A 16,342-nucleotide genomic window follows, 5' to 3' on the forward strand; every position below is an offset into this window, starting at 1 on the left:
GGACGGAGTAATATCCCTACCAATCTCGGTGGGGCAAGCCCAAGGCCGAAGGTCGGCGATGGCGGAGTTCGTAATCCTCCGAGATTCCACTGCCTATAACATCATCTTAGGGAGAAAAACAATCAACGATTTCGAAGCCATAATCAACACAAAGCTACTAGTCATGAAGTTCGTTACCGATGACGGATCCATAGGAACCATAAGGGGAGACCTCGAGACGGCGGTCGCTTGCGACAACGCCAGCCTCTCCCTTAGGAAGAAGTCCAAGGAGGCATCCGGTGTGTTCCTAGCCGACCTTGATGCCAGAGTTGACGACAAGCCGAGACCAGAACCAGAAGGGGATCTGGAGAAGTTTAGAATCGGCGACGACGTGGAAAAATTCACATTCGTCAACAAGAACCTCCCACATGAGTTGAAGGAGCCTTTGATCGAAATGATAAGAGCCAACAAGGACTTGTTCGCCTGGACTCCAGCCGACATGCCGGGCATAGACCCAAAAATCATCTCGCATCATCTAGCCGTCAAGGCGGAGGCGCGCCCAGTGGCCCAACGGAGGAGAAAGATGTCGGCGGAAAGAGCAGAGGAGGTGGCCAGGCAGACGGCCAGCCTCCTAGAAGCAGGCTTCATACGGGAAGTAGACTACTCGACATGGCTCTCGAATGTGGTATTGGTGAGGAAACATAACGGCAAGTGGAGAATGTGCGTGGACTATTCTGACCTCAACAAAGCATGCCCCAAAGATTGCTTCCCCCTCCCTAACATAGATGCACTCATCGACGCCGCGGCGGGATATCGGTATCTAAGTTTTATGGACGCCTACTCCGGGTACAATCAGATACCGATGCACCGCCCTGACGAAGACAAGACGGCGTTCATAACGCCAGGAGGAACTTTCTGCTATAAGGTAATGCCTTTCGGCCTGAAAAATGCGGGGGCAACATATCAAAGGCTGATGAACAGGATATTCCACGACCTCATAGGGAAAACAGTTGAAGTTTACGTGGACGACATCCTGGCAAAAACGACACGACCTGACGACCTCTTGAACGACCTGGCGAGTGTATTCGCCTCCCTCCGTCAACACGGTATGAGGCTGAACCCCCTCAAGTGCGCCTTCGCCATGGAAGCCGGCAAGTTCCTGGGATTTATGATAACTCAGAGAGGGGTAGAAGCTAACCCGGAGAAATGCCAGGCAATACTCCAGATGAGGAGCCCGGGTTGCATCAAGGACGTCCAGAGGTTGGCAGGACGGTTGACCTCATTATCCCGATTTCTCGGAGCTTCGGCAACAAAGGCCCTGCCATTCTTTAACCTCATGAAGAAAGGGATGGCGTTCGAGTGGACGCCCGCATGTGAAGAAGCCTTTCAGCACTTCAAGGAAATCTTGGCAGCACCACCCGTTCTCGGGAAGCCAAAAGACGGGGAACCACTATACCTGTACCTCGCCATAACGAGTGAAGCCCTGGCCGCAGTTCTGGTACGGGAGGACGGAAAGGCTCAACAGCCAGTCTATTTCATAAGCAGGGCCTTGCAAGGGGCAGAATTAAGGTATAGCAAGTTGGAAAAGCTAGCCTTAGCACTCCTGACTTCCTCTCGAAGGTTAAAACAGTACTTCCAGAGCCACCAAGTTGTCGTCAGAACGGACCAAGGGATCCGGCAAGTACTTCAAAAACCCGATCTGGCGGGAAGAATGATGACTTGGTCCATCGAACTCTCCCAGTATGACATACGATACGAACCCCGGCAAGCCATCAAGGCGCAGGCAATGGCGGATTTTCTAGTAGAAGTGACGGGAGATCCAAGCGAAGAGGTGGGTACACGGTGGAAGCTCCATGTGGACGGAGCCTCCAACCAGACCTTCGGAGGCGCCGGGATCATCCTGGAAAGCCCGATTGGGGTTGTATACGAACAGTCGGTCAGATTCGAGTTTCCCATCTCGAACAACCAGGCAGAATATGAAGCCCTTATAGGAGGCTTAACCCTGGCGGCAGAAGTCGGCGCAAGAAGACTAGAAATATGCAGCGATTCCCAAGTCGTCACCTCCCAAGTAAACGGTAGCTATCAGGCCAAAGACCCCTTGCTACAGAAGTACTTGGAAAAGGTTAAAAGCTTGAGCCAAAAGTTCGAAGAGGTCACGGTCCACCACGTACCTAGAGAAAGGAACACACGGGCAGACCTCCTATCAAAGTTGGCCAGCACAAAGCCAGTGGAAGGGAACCGGTCTCTCATCCAAGGCATGACAAGAGAACCAGCAATCACACTGCACATGACAACCCTAGGTTCTTCGTGGCTAGACCCCATCACCAACTTCCTAGAACACGGCAAACTCCCTAGTGATGAAAAGGATGCGGCAAAATTAAGAAGAGAAGCGGCCAAATACGCCGTCATCCAAGGACAGCTGTTCAGGAAAGGGCTCAGCCAACCCCTGCTGAAGTGCCTACATCCCGACCAGACGGACTACGTCCTCAGGGAAGTCCATGAGGGCTGTTGTGGTCACCACATCGGAGGCAAAGCCCTAGCGAGGAAACTAATCCGAGCCGGATACTACTGGCCGTCGATGATGGCGGATTCCAAAGAGTTTGTCAAAAAATGCGTAAAGTGCCAACAGAACGCCAACTTTGCCAGGGCGCCGGCCTCCGAGTTAAGCTTGCTAACGACCTCCCGGCCATTCTCTCAGTGGGGAGTCGACCTCTTAGGGCCCTTCCCGGTCGGCCCTGGGCAAGTCAAATACCTCATAGTTGCAATTGACTACTATACCAAATGGATAGAAGCCGAGCCACTAGCTAGCATATCCTCGTCCAATTGCAGGAAATTCATGTGGAGGCAGGTGATAACGCGATTCGGGATACCGGAAGCCGTCGTCTCGGATAACGGCACGCAGTTTACTGACAAAAAGTTCACGGAATTTCTTAACGGCCTGGGTATAAGGCAAAAGTTCTCTTCGGTAGAACACCCTCAGACGAACGGACAAGTGGAGTCCGCCAACAAGGTTATCCTCTCAGGGCTAAAAAAGAGGTTGGATAATAAAAAGGGCGCTTGGGCCGACGAGCTAGCAGCGGTTCTCTGGTCCTACCGAACGACCGAACAGTCCTTCACTAAGGAAACTCCTTTCCGACTAACGTACGGGGTGGACGCAGTAATACCCGTGGAGATCGGGGAACCAAGCCTGCGGTTGCTCTTGAAAGGAGCGGAGGAAACCGTAGAAAAGGACCTGATAGATGAAACTAGGGAAATGGCCCATTTGACAGAAACGGCGCTAAAACAAAGAATGGCTCTGCGCTACAACACCAAAGTACTCAAGAGGGAATTCGAGCCAAACGACCTCGTCCTGAGGCGAAATGATATCGGCCTACCAACCCCCGGAGAAGGCAAGCTAGCGGCGAACTGGGAAGGCCCCTACAGAATCAAAAAAGTGATGGGAAAAGGAGCATTCAAGTTAGAAAGGCTGGACGGCAAAGAAGTCCCGAGAACATGGAACGCGGACAACCTTAGAAGATTCTACTCCTAGAGGAGAACCCGACAAGACGACCAACCTAGCTAAGTAGTTAATCTGCAAATTTAACTTATGAGCTTTTCATAGCGACTTATCGAATAAGATATACTTGTGCAAATTTTCTCTCCTGTTTTGTCACTCAATACTCCAGATAAACCATCCCATCACGACCAACGACGACGCGCGTCCCCGGGACTGATCACCCCGGGAACCCGTAAACCACCGTCGCAACGACTACGCGAAAGGCCATGGGCCGTTGATATAAACGACGACAATAAACCAAAAACGGTTAATAGAAACGGTAACACGACTAAACGAGTAAGGATAAATTTATCACGACAACTCGAGCAAAGGGCTAAAAAAGTCATTGTTCACGAGCCAAAATAAAACGGCTAAAATCAAACTGTTCAGAAGCCAAAACGGCTAAGATCAAAATTGTTCGCAAGTCAAAACGAAACGGCTAAACAAAAACTTTAAACAGAAGATTCATTTCTTGGGGGCGTCGACAACCTTGCCATCCTGAATGACTTTGAGAACACCAATCGCCGACGTATCAAACTCGGGAGCAATGACTTTGACCTGAGCCTTAAGAGCCTCCTCGGTCGCCAAAATTGCACCCTTCCCCTGCTTCACGATATCTTTGTACTTAGCCTTCCATGTTGCTAATTCGGCCTCCACGGCTTGCTTTTCCTTCTCCATCTCGGCCACCCGTTTCTGCGCTGCGCCGACCTGGCCCTCCAAAGTCATCTCACGTTCGACAAGGCGAGAAACCGTGGCGACCGAGTCCTTTAACTTCTCCTCAACGGTGGCAGTCTTTTTCTCGGCAGCAGTGGCCTTCTTCTCGGTGGCGTCAAGTTTCTCATTTGATTGGGTCAACTGCTCCCGAAGAGTCTCGACTTCACTTTTCAGCTCATTATTAGCCTTCCCACTAGCTTCCAATCTCCTGCGGAGGGACTCCATCCCGGACAGCTCAAACTCAGCCTTCCGGGCTATCACGGCGCCCCGCAGAAGGGTACGGTACATCCACCTCGCCTGCCCGGCAAGGGAAGACTCGTGGAAGTACTCCTCAGTACCAGGGATCAGCTGGGAATCTATGAAGTTCCCAGCGTCAAAATTCCTCTCCATAACAGTAAGGACCCCCTCGGGACTGGAGGACATCTTCCTTTTCCTCTTGGGGTTAGGGACCTCCTCCACACCGTCATCGACCTCAGGGGTAGACGTCGAACCCCCGGTGCCTATCACCTCGCGGAAGGGAGAAGCATGAACCGTTTTGTCACCCTCGACCTGGGCAGCTTGGGTCGAGGTCCCGGTTCCGTCAACCGCGGCTTCTTGCTCAGAAGTAGTTTTGTCCTCCGGGGGAGTTGCGGACTTCTCGGCGGCAGATTTTTCATTATCCCCTTCGTCGTCGCTGGCGCAGAGGAAAGTTTGGAACAAGTTGGGAAGACCCGTCACCGACGCAGACATCTCCACTGCACGAAAGTAAGGAAGATCGGTTAATCGCCACAAAACATCAGTAAAAACAAAAAGGTAAAGGGCAAAGTACAAGTTTCTCACAAATATAATTACGACCGGACTCCCGGTCACCCATAAGGAGATGGGGATTCACTAGATTCTTCCCAAACACTGCCATCAACACCTCGGCGATCTGCCTATCCACCGCCGACATGCCATTATAGGTTACCTTAATAAAGGTATTGGACCCTGCCCCGAAACTCCAATAGGTCGGGATGAGCCGCACTCCCTCCAACGACAACCAAAAGGGGTGACGACCTTTGACAGGGCGGACCTTGAAATATTTGTCCTTAAACCCATGGTAGGAATCTTCAAACAAGCCAAAAATCCTCCGACCCTGGGCAGACCGGAAGGACATGAACCCTTTTTTGTGTTTCCCCTCCTTAGAAGGGTTCGTGAGGGTGAAAAAGAAGAGGAAAACATCTACGGACACCGGCAGTTCGAGGTACTCACAAACCATCTCGAAACAGCGGATCGAGGCCCAACTGTTCGGATGCAACTGCGACGGCGACACGGAAAATTCGACTTAAAAGCGCCATTTGAAAGGCTGAGAACGGGATACGAACTCCGACTTGGGTGAACATGGACTTGTAGAACCAAATCCAGTCGGCGACTCGGGGGTGTTGGAAGTTGATTTCATACAATCGCTCGTGAGGAGCCGGGACAAAAACGTCATAATTGGCCTCCTCGTCAGTCCCTCCACACAAGTACCCGGCTTGTCGGAACTCGGTGAGCTCCTCCTCGCCCATTTGGTTAGGCGAATCCTTCAAGTCGGAAACGACCCAAGCATATGGATCGTACGCCGCGGGGTTAACGGAAGCCCGGGAAACCGTGCGAGCCATACCTACATGGGGGGACCATCCAGTCAGTCTAAGAGATCGGTTGCTCAGGCCGAATACAGACACTACCCCCCACGACTCCCCGACTAAGGCTAATCGAGACTAAATCACGAAAAGAACAAGAAAAGCCTACCCTGGAATGGTACTTTCCCCCCTAACACATCTAGTCGCAATTAAAAGGCTACACAACAACAGCAGAAAACCAAATAGCAAACATGCAAAAATAATGCATAAAAGAGAGTGTAATTCGAAGGTTCCCTGAATTAGTGGAAGAAAGATGGAGCAGTTGTTAAAGAAGGATGCGAAGGGAGAGGCGCACAACAGCACTGCAAAGAAATGTTGAGATTTGGGAGCAAGAAGAAGGCAGAAAAAGGAAGATACAAAAGAAAGAAAGGAGTGCTTAAACTGGCCCGTTTAAAAACCACCCCAAGAAGCGCGAAACGTCTGGGGGCAGAATGGTCTTTTCAGTAAGGATTTTCCATCCCATTATGAGCATTTAATGTTCGGCACTGGGAACGATGCGACGAAACGGTTGCTTGTACAACCAAAGGACACGCGCGTTGAGGGCATATCCTTATCACGAGCGGCCGACCAGACAATCCCAAATGAAAGGCGAGACAACACGCCATTGATAGCTCCCACGGCTACCATTGGCGCGTGGGGGCACTGTTATGGTCTGGCCCAAGGAACCAACGGGTCGACCCTGGCCCGAGCTCCACCCGACCCGGCTCCTCGCCCTTCAAACGACCCGGACACGTGTCCTGTGCAACCCACACGCGGCTGCAAGACAGTGTCCTTGAGAATATGGGCCTGTCCTCACGGGGGGCCCACTACTGACATGTATATAAGGGGAAGATTGGCTCTTCCCCCGAGGTACGTCACTTTCCCACATCATTTTTCCCCGCTTGCGCACTAGCTGACTTGAGCGTTGGAGTGTCTTTGCAGGTGGCACCCCCCCTCATCCTTTCTCCAGGACGAGTGCTCGTCTACTCGGCTGACCCGCGACCAGCGCGACCAAAGCTAAGGCGTCCTCACTCCTTCATCCGCACATCCGATCTGTCCGGAACCGGACAACCGAACAAGTTGAAAAATGAATTGTATTCTTAGAGTCTTGACCCGGAAAACATGCTCCAATCAGTGTATCTGGTTTTGATTTTTTAAACAAAATAAATAACTTAAACTGATTAAAGAATGATACGTAAGCAAGACATATCATTGATGGTGAAAGGAAACTACAAGAATTGAGAAAATAATAAGAAGAAGACGACGAAGAAGAAGAAACCAGCAACCAGTTTAATCAGTATTAAACTATTAATTAACTTGAGAGCAGAGAGCAGAGGCAGCGTGGAACAAATACTTTGGCAAACAATAAGCAGTTAGTAGTAGCAGCTAATGCAATGTTGTATTTGACTGTTTTATTTTATCTACAAAGTTGTCTTAGACTCTTAGTGCTCTGCCATTTCATCATGCTCTAGCGTGGCAAACCGGAAATACTCAATTAAATGCAGGGGACAATTGGTGCCAAACTACCAATAATGAGCCTCTATCAGTGTATTTCATTTTTTTTTTCAATATGTTATGCTATAATTAATAGCATGGATTAATGCTTTCTCTCATATTTGTACATGCACGTACGGCTGAGTCTATAAAGTTTATTGAATCAGAATAATTTTTGTAGATAACAAACTAAATTAATTAGTTATATTTTTTGACGAACTAGGTTAATTCGAGTTTACTAGAGCAGTAGAGCTCCAATGAGTTAGAGAAAATGAATTGATTTAGAATTAAAATTTATATTAAAATTAATAGATGAAAGAAAATTAGTCTCACTTTAAGATAGTAATATTTTGATAAAAAAAATTAATAAAATTTTGTAAATTATATAATTATTTTTATGAAATAATTAAAAATAATATAAAATTTAAATTGAATTAAAATTAAATATTAGAGTGATAAATTTTATATTTAATTTTCAATAATTATTTATAACATATAATTACGTAAAATAATGTATTATTTTATAAAATTCAAAATAAAATTAAAATTAAATTATGCATTGGAGTTGCTCTTATGTACTAAAGTTTTTGTAAAAAAGTTAAAAATTATTAATATTTTTTTAATTTTTATACAATAAATTTAGCTAATATATATAAAAAAGATGATAAAAAATAGAAAAAAAATTAAATGACTCCTGACAATTTTTCTAAAATCAATTTATTAATTTATTTTCAAAAGTAGTTTATAAAAAGATTTAATTATTCTGTTGGTCTTTATAGTTTTATAAATTTTTTAATTAGATTTTTATACTTTTTTTTCTTTTTAATTGAGTCCTTGCATCAATTTATTTTTTAAAATGGGTTCTTACACTTTTTTTTTATTTGAGTCTCCACGCTAATTTTTTTTTTTAGTTAGATCTCTATACAATTAAGCCAATTACCGGCAAGAGAGACCTAATTAAAAAAAATTAGTGTAGGAATTCAATTAAAATGAAAAAAAAAGTATAGTGATCTAATTGAAAATTTTACGAAATTATAGGGACCAATAGAGCAATTAAACCTTATAAAAACTAGCTTTTAAAAGTTAGTTTTTTAAAAGTTGTAGTACCTGTATTTAGTAAATTAAATTAAAAATGACTTTTAATAAGCATAAGCAACAATAAGTGTATTTGGTAAAATAGTTTTAAAATTTAAAAATACTATAATAAACATTAATGTAAGAATTAAATGTGAATATTAATTAATGTATCGGATTATATTAAACTTTTAATTTTGATAAACAGTACAGTTAAGCACATGCCAACTTTAAAAAACTTTTTCTTAGATGCTTTCAAAAGTACCAATAACTTTTAAAAACTACAAATATAAGCACATAAGCTTTTATTTGCCAAATACAAAACAAAATGCTTATACTTTTGAAAAATGCAAACACCTCTCTGATAACTCTTCTAGAGTTCCCAACCAAGTGATGGACCTCATCCAATGTAGTATTAAGAAGGTCAAGGCGCGAGATGTTAATCTTAACTAGCCGGGAGATGACATGGAAATACTTGCTAATCATGCCGCGGAGATGGTCATGAAGCCAAAGTTATCCCTCCTGGCAGTGGCGGAACTTGGAATAAAATTTTGGGGGGCACATAGAAGATAATTGTCAAAATGCTTTTTATATGGACTCCATTTAAGATAAACTCGTCTAATCTCATTTCTCTGGTTTTGGTGATATTGCCAAATTTAAAGCTATTTTTCAGGGTCTCGTTCCAAAAAATTAAGGTCAAACTTATCAGATGTAACTTTTTGAACTTTTAAAACTTGTATCTCACTTTTTTCGCGATTCATTAAAGTAGAAAAACTATCTACATATGTTGATATTGTAAAAATTATATGTTCTCCTTCTTAAATATTAGTCTTCCTCTTAAAAAATGCATCAATTCTTTAATTTTTCATTATTATTTTATAATAAAATTTAAATATATATCCTGTAGAATATGTAAAGAAGAAGTTAGAAGAACAAATATTAAAATTTATAATATTTATTGAATTTTTTTTATCAATTTATACAAATACAATAATATTAATATTTATTGAATATTCAATTATTTTTTATCATATAAAAAATTAAATTAAATAAATAGTAAAATATAAAATAATATTAAATTAAATAAATAAAAATATCTAATTTTTTATATTTAAACTTAAAGGTAGAAAGAGTGTTGTTTATTAAATTTATTGGGTACTTTAAGTCATAGTAAAGTATTTAAACCAATTGAATTATTTTTTATTTTTTAAAAAAATACTACTAATTTTTTTATAAAAAGTTTGAGGGGACCGTGGTCCCCCTTATCTGAACTAAGCTCCACCACTGCCTCCTGGTGGCTCCAAGTTCGATGCGCGAAGAAAATAATGTATTATTTGAAAGCATCACGGAGGAAGAATCTGATCCAAAAGATTGGTGGTATAAAGAAAACGATGACTTATCGAAAAAGGATACACCTTTTTGATTCATGTACGGAAATAAAAGTTTTAAAAGAGGAGTTTAATGAATGGTGTAATTTCTGGCATGCTGCTTTCGTTGTCAAAATTCTCGAAAAAAGAATTTATTTAAGAATTATGGAACAACGTTTAAATAGAAATTGGACAAAAAATAAAATAAAATTAATATTATCAACCATTGAAACTATGCTAAAAGTTGATAGAGCTACGTCGACTCATTCGAAGGGATGTTTGGCAAGGATTTTGGTGAAAATTAACTTATCAAAGAAATTGATCCTGAGAATTTGTGTATTGAGAAGCACTCTAAACCTCGAATATGAAGGCCTTCATCTCACTTGTTTCAATTGCGGGGTCTATGGACACTGGTCGGAGTCATGTGAAGAGGTACCGGTTATTGAAGAAGACTATCGAGCGGAGGTGGCGAACGGAAAACAGGTGTTTTTCAATGGAGACGTTAATGCCGCTAATAAGGAAAGGCAAGAGAAGATTATGGGTGATTGAGTGCGCAACAATAGTCCTGGTAACAATCCAAATCTCCCTAATTTCAGTCCTTGGATGATGGTCCAAAAGAACCAAAAAGAAAACCAGAGAAGACACATCACGTTAAAAGATAAATCAATCAAACCATGGGTCTTGGAACAAATAAGGAAAGTTTTTATAATAACAGTAATAAATCATGGAAATTGGATCAAGATTTAATGTATTATTTGATGATAAGGAGGAGGAAATCCTGGGGGACACTAATGAAGGCAATGTTGCCCAGAAGGCCAGAACAACCCTATGCATACTGGGCCAGTAAAACCGCAATTGAAAGATGATGGGCTCTCCATTCAGGCCCATGTTGATAAGCTGGTGGTAAATAAAGATAATGGGTCCGTTGGACAAACTGCAGAAAAGGGTTATCAAACCAGGTGTAGGGAAACACCCTCAAGCATAAAAGAAAAACGTCTCCTTTAACCTTGGGCCTCAAAAACTAGTAAACTAACTAAGCCCAATCTAAAAGAAACAGACAAGAAAGGTGTGAGTATGAAGAAGTCTCTGGCCCTGTCCCAGCCTAGCTCTTTCATGTCGAGAAACCTTGTAACAATAGCGATGGAATAAGAGATGACTTCAAAGGGAGAAAAATCAAATGGCAGATTTTACTATTCAGAATGAGAATTTTATGGAGGCACACGTGGTAAAGAACATAGTTCTCAGAACTGAATCAATGATCGAACCGATCAGATTACTATGTTATTGGGTTATTGGTTCAACTGGTGGATCACTAGTTGAATCTGTTGATTCGGTTTTATGTAAATAAAAAATATAAAATAATCAAAAACCTAAAATTAAAATTTTAAATACATATTTTTTACTAACATTTTAAGAATAATAAAGTTTCAAATTTTAAAAATAACTAATACAAAGATAGAAATAAAATTAATTAGTATTACAACTATTATAATATTTAAATTTGATACAAACTGAAAAAACTAAAAAGAGTATTTATTATATGAAAAAGGAGAAAAAAAATTAAATTTTATATAATATTACTTACTAATATAATCTCACTTAAAATGGAATTAATAAAAATGATAGAAATATAAAAACAAAACAAGGACCATATATAAAAGGTAGCTTGGTGGTTAATAGTTCCCTCTTTTTGTATAGGGATGGGTTCAATTCCCAACTTTTACAATAATTATTGTTTTAGTTTTGGATTTTGCGTCCAGTTTTTAACGATTTTTCTTGTTTTTGACCGGTTTTATTCCTTATACAATTTGATAGACAAATCGAACCGTCTATGTTTTTAGTTTATCGGTCGAACCAATTAGTTTGGTCTGGTTCTAACAACTATGATAAAAAGTGTTTTCTTCCATCAAAGAGAACCATCAACGAGGACAAGGTGTCAGCTATTCTACAAAGAAAACCCCTACTGGATAAGCCATTGAAATCCTCACCACCAAATTGGAGTCCTCAGCTTGAGGAACAAAGTCAAGACATAATGAACTCGTCTAATCTAGGTGCTATAGCTAAAGATCTACATTAAGCATTTGTGGTCTTGTGACCTCCTCTTTTTTCTTGCCGTTTTTATGAATATCTTAGCTTGGAACTACAGGGGAGCAGGAGGAATAGCTTTCTCCAGCCTCATCAAAGACTTGCAAAAGAAGTATAAGATTAGTTTTTTTATTCTTGTCGAAACACATTTAAATGGCTCCCATGGTAAATCAGTATGGGAGAAGTTTGGACTTGATGGATATTTCATTGAAGAGGCCAGAGGGCATTCTGGGAGTATTTAGTGCCTCTAGGACGCTAATCTTTAGAGGGTGGATATTCTTAGTCATAATTACCATATGGTTAATACGAAAGTTCAATATGAAAATTCTAAACCTTGGTTACTCTCTGCTATCTATGCTAGCCCCCAAAATATTAATTGTAGAACTCTATGGAATAATATTTGTGACCTGAATCTAGATAATGATCTTTCCTGGTGTCTGATCAGGGATTTCAATGCTACTTTTTATAATCATGAGCGAAGGGGAGGTTAATCAAATAGTAGAAATGCTTGCGAGGATTTTCAATCCTGTGTTTTCGATACTGGGCTTCTTGATCTGGATTTCTCTGGATGGCCTTTTACCTGGAAAAGGGAGATTTGTTTCAGCGATTAGACCATGGACTCTGCAACTTGGATTGGCAAATCCATTTTCTGAATGCTTCTATTAAACACCTTCCCAGCTTTAAATCTGGTCGTAGACCCTTCAGATTTATGGCCGCTTGACTTACTCACCTCGACTTCTCCAACATGGTCAGCAGTAATTGGAATCTGGTGGGTTCTTGGTCTGATTGCATTCTCTAGTTTTAAAAATCAATAAAGTCTTGGAATTTTAATGTGTTTGGGAACATTATGAATAGGAAGAGCTGAATTATTAAGCGTTTAAATGGGAATACAACTAGCATGAATCTCCAGAATAATAATTTTCTCCAAGACTTACAAGTTTCTCTTTGGAGGGAATATGACGAAATCCTTATTCAAGAAGAAGTAATGTGGTTCTAGAAATCCAGATGTAAGTGGATCGAATTCGGAGATCGCAATACTAAATACTTTCATAGGACTACTGATGAGCGGATAATTTATATGCTTTTTGACATTGTTTTTAGATACTTTTTAGTAGGATTTAGCTACTTTTTAGTATATTTTTACTAGTTTTTAAGCAAAATTCACATTTCTGGACTTTACTATGAGTTTGTATATTTTTTGTGATTTCAGGTATTTTCTGGCTGAGATCCAGAAAGTTTAAACCTTGTTTGTGGTATTCCGAGTAGGATCTGGGATGGGATGACTGTGACGAGCTTCAAACTCATGAATGTTGGGTGTAGTGACAGATGCAAAAGGATCATTGGATCTTATTCCAACACAAGTGAGAACCGACAGATGATTAGCCCTACGTAACCCGTAGCTGGACCATTTTCACTGAGAGGACGGACGGTAGCCATTGACAACGGTGATCCTCAGCATACAGCTTGCCATAGAGGAGTATGAATGATTGGATGAAGGCAGTAGGAAAGCAGAGATTCAGAAGGAATAACGCATCTCCATACGCCTATCTGAAATTCCCACCAATGAATTACATAAGTATCTCTATCTTTATTTTATGTTTATTTATCTTTTAATTATCAAAACTCCATAACCATTTGAATCCGCCTGACTGAGATTTACAAGATGACCATAGCTTGCTTCAAGCCGACAATCTCCGTGGGATCGACCCTTACTCACGTAAGGTTTATTACTTGGACGACCCAATGAACTTGTTGGTTAGTTGTGTGAAGTTGTGAAAAAGAGTTGAGATTACAATTGTGCGTACCAAGTTGTTGGCGCCATTGAGATCAGAATTTCGTGCACCAACTACTCTTGCCAGAAGAAGAAGGAATAAGGTGTTCAGCCTCCAAGACACGGATGGTAACTGGGTAAGTGATAAAACTGCCCTAGAGGACATGGCCTCTACTTTTTTGTGCAGCCTATATTCGAAGGATACCCTGAATTATGAATTTATTCTGAGAAACTCTTTTCCGGTACTGCCTTAAGAGGACCTGGATGCCTTAGGTAATATGTTTTCTTTCTCTGAGATTAAGGAGTCAGTTTTCAATATGGAAAGTCTTAAAGTGCTAGGTATTGATGGCATTCAAGCAGTCTTTAATCAAAATCAATGGGATAAAGTTGGCTTGGATCTGGTTAAGCTTATTAAGGGTTTCTTTATTACTCCTAATAAAGTAGGGAAAATAAATAAAACTATTATTACGCTTATTCCAAAAGTAGAACCTGTCACCAATCTGAAGAAAATGCGTCCAATTAGTTTGTGTAATGACTCTTATAAAGTGATAGCTAAAACTCTGACTAACAAATTGAGAAGAGTTATGGATAAGATTGTTAGTCCTACCCAATGTACCTTTTTTTCGGGTAAACAGAGCTTCAATAACATCATCATCGCTCAAGAGATCATTCACTCGATGAAGAACAAAAAGGGTTCAAAATGGTGGATGCCCATCAAAATTGATCTTAAGAAAGCTTATGACAGGTTAAAGTGGAGCTTCATTCAAGACACATTCATTGATGTTGGGCTTCCTCTTAACATAATTGAGCTTATTTGTGCGTTCATTTCCACCGCTAGAATGGGAATTCTATGGAACAGGGATTCCTTAAACGAATTCCATCCTTCTAGAGGAATTCGTCAAGGTGATCCAATATCTCCTTATATTTTTGTTCTGTGCATGGAAAAACTATCTCGTCTTATTAATTTTGTGGTCAGTATGGGATTTTGGAAGCCCATTCGTCTAAATCGGGAGGCTCCTGAACTTTCCCATCTTTGTTTTGTAGATGATTTGATCTTTTTTATGAAAGCAAATATGGAGCAAGTAGACATTATTAAGAGAATTTTGGAAGCGTTTTACACGAGCTCCGATAAGAAAATTAGCAGTGAAAAAATTAGAATTTTTTTCTCCAAGAACGTGGGGTACTATGTGAGAGATAACATAAGCAATTGTTTGAATTTCCCTAGAACGGTCGACTTGGGTAAATACTTGGGTGTTTCAATTATCCACTCCAGAGTGATGAAGGACACATACAAGGATATTGAAGCTAAGATTAAGAGGAAACTTAACAATCGGAAGGCCTCCTCCTTCTCCCTAGTAGGGAGAACCACTTTGATGAGATCTGTTCTATCTGTTATGCCTTCTTATACTATGCAAGCTGCTTTATTACCTACTGCCACTTGTAACTTCATTAATTGTAAATGCATAAGCTTTTTTTGGGGAGAAACAGAACATACTAGAAAAGTCCATCTCTTAAACTGGCAGACAATGAACAAGTCAAAATTGTATGGTGGTTTCGGAGTCAGACATGCTAAGGATTTAAACCGTGCCTTCATGATGAAAGTAGATCAGGGTTTGATCAATAAAAGAGACTCCCTCTGGTTGAAAGTCCTGAGGGCTAAGTACAAATATGGAAATGACATTGTTCCTCTGATTAATATGAGGAAAATCAATTCTAATTTATGGAAGGGTATCTGTTCTTCTTGGGAAGATGTCCAGGCTAACTTGATCTGGCGCATAGGTGACGGGTCTCAAATAAGGTTTTAGAAACACAACTAGGTGCCAAAACTGGGAAGCTTGAATAAGCTTCATCCACAGGTAAGTTCTGCCTCTGATTCAGGAACCTTACTTACGGACTTCCTTACCGTTTCAGGTGGTTGGGATGTAGATAAAATGAAAAGCTTACTTTCCAGAGATGGTAGTTCAGAAAATTGTGGCTATGTCTCTGCCTTTGGCTTGGAAGGAAAGTGATCAGATCGCGTGGGAGAACTCCTCTGATGGAACTTTCTCCTTGAAATTTGCCTATAACTCGTTGCAAGATAACTTGGGAGTCCGAAATCATATCTTCAACCTCATCTGGAGATGGAAAGGTCCAGAAAGGATCCATTACTTTTATGGTTAGTGGCTCATAACATCATTCTGGGCAATGATGAAAGGTACAGAAGACATATGTCCCAAGACGCTACCTGCCCCCATTGTCGTCATAGTAATGAAACTGTTATGCATGTGCTTCGTGACTGCCATTTTGCCAAAGTTACTAGGTGGTTACTGCAGCCCCAATATCTCATAAGATATTTTTCAGCCTAAACTAGATGGATTAGCTAATTCGGAACTTGTTTGCACCTGGTGAGGATGAAAAGCTTCCCACACAAAAGAGAAGATGGAAGAAAACTTTTGGATTAATTGGGATGTTTCTTTATGAGTTACTAGAGGTTTTTTTATAGGCTTTGGGATGTTCCTGATTGAATCATGTCGTAATAGATACAATGCTGAAGATTTTTGGTTCAGTTTTGCTGTTTGCAGAAGTAATGTACCACATCATCAGAAGATGCGCTCAAGGATTTTGGCCTGCAAGATTACATCGAAAAATAGAAAGTCTACTTTAAAATGATTGATGAATTTAAATTGATGGAAGAGGAATATGAAATATTTGATGAATCGGACGA

The sequence above is a fragment of the Arachis hypogaea genome, chromosome 5 (genome assembly GCF_003086295.3).
Source record: "Arachis hypogaea cultivar Tifrunner chromosome 5, arahy.Tifrunner.gnm2.J5K5, whole genome shotgun sequence".
In the NCBI taxonomy this organism is placed as follows: domain Eukaryota; kingdom Viridiplantae; phylum Streptophyta; class Magnoliopsida; order Fabales; family Fabaceae; genus Arachis; species Arachis hypogaea.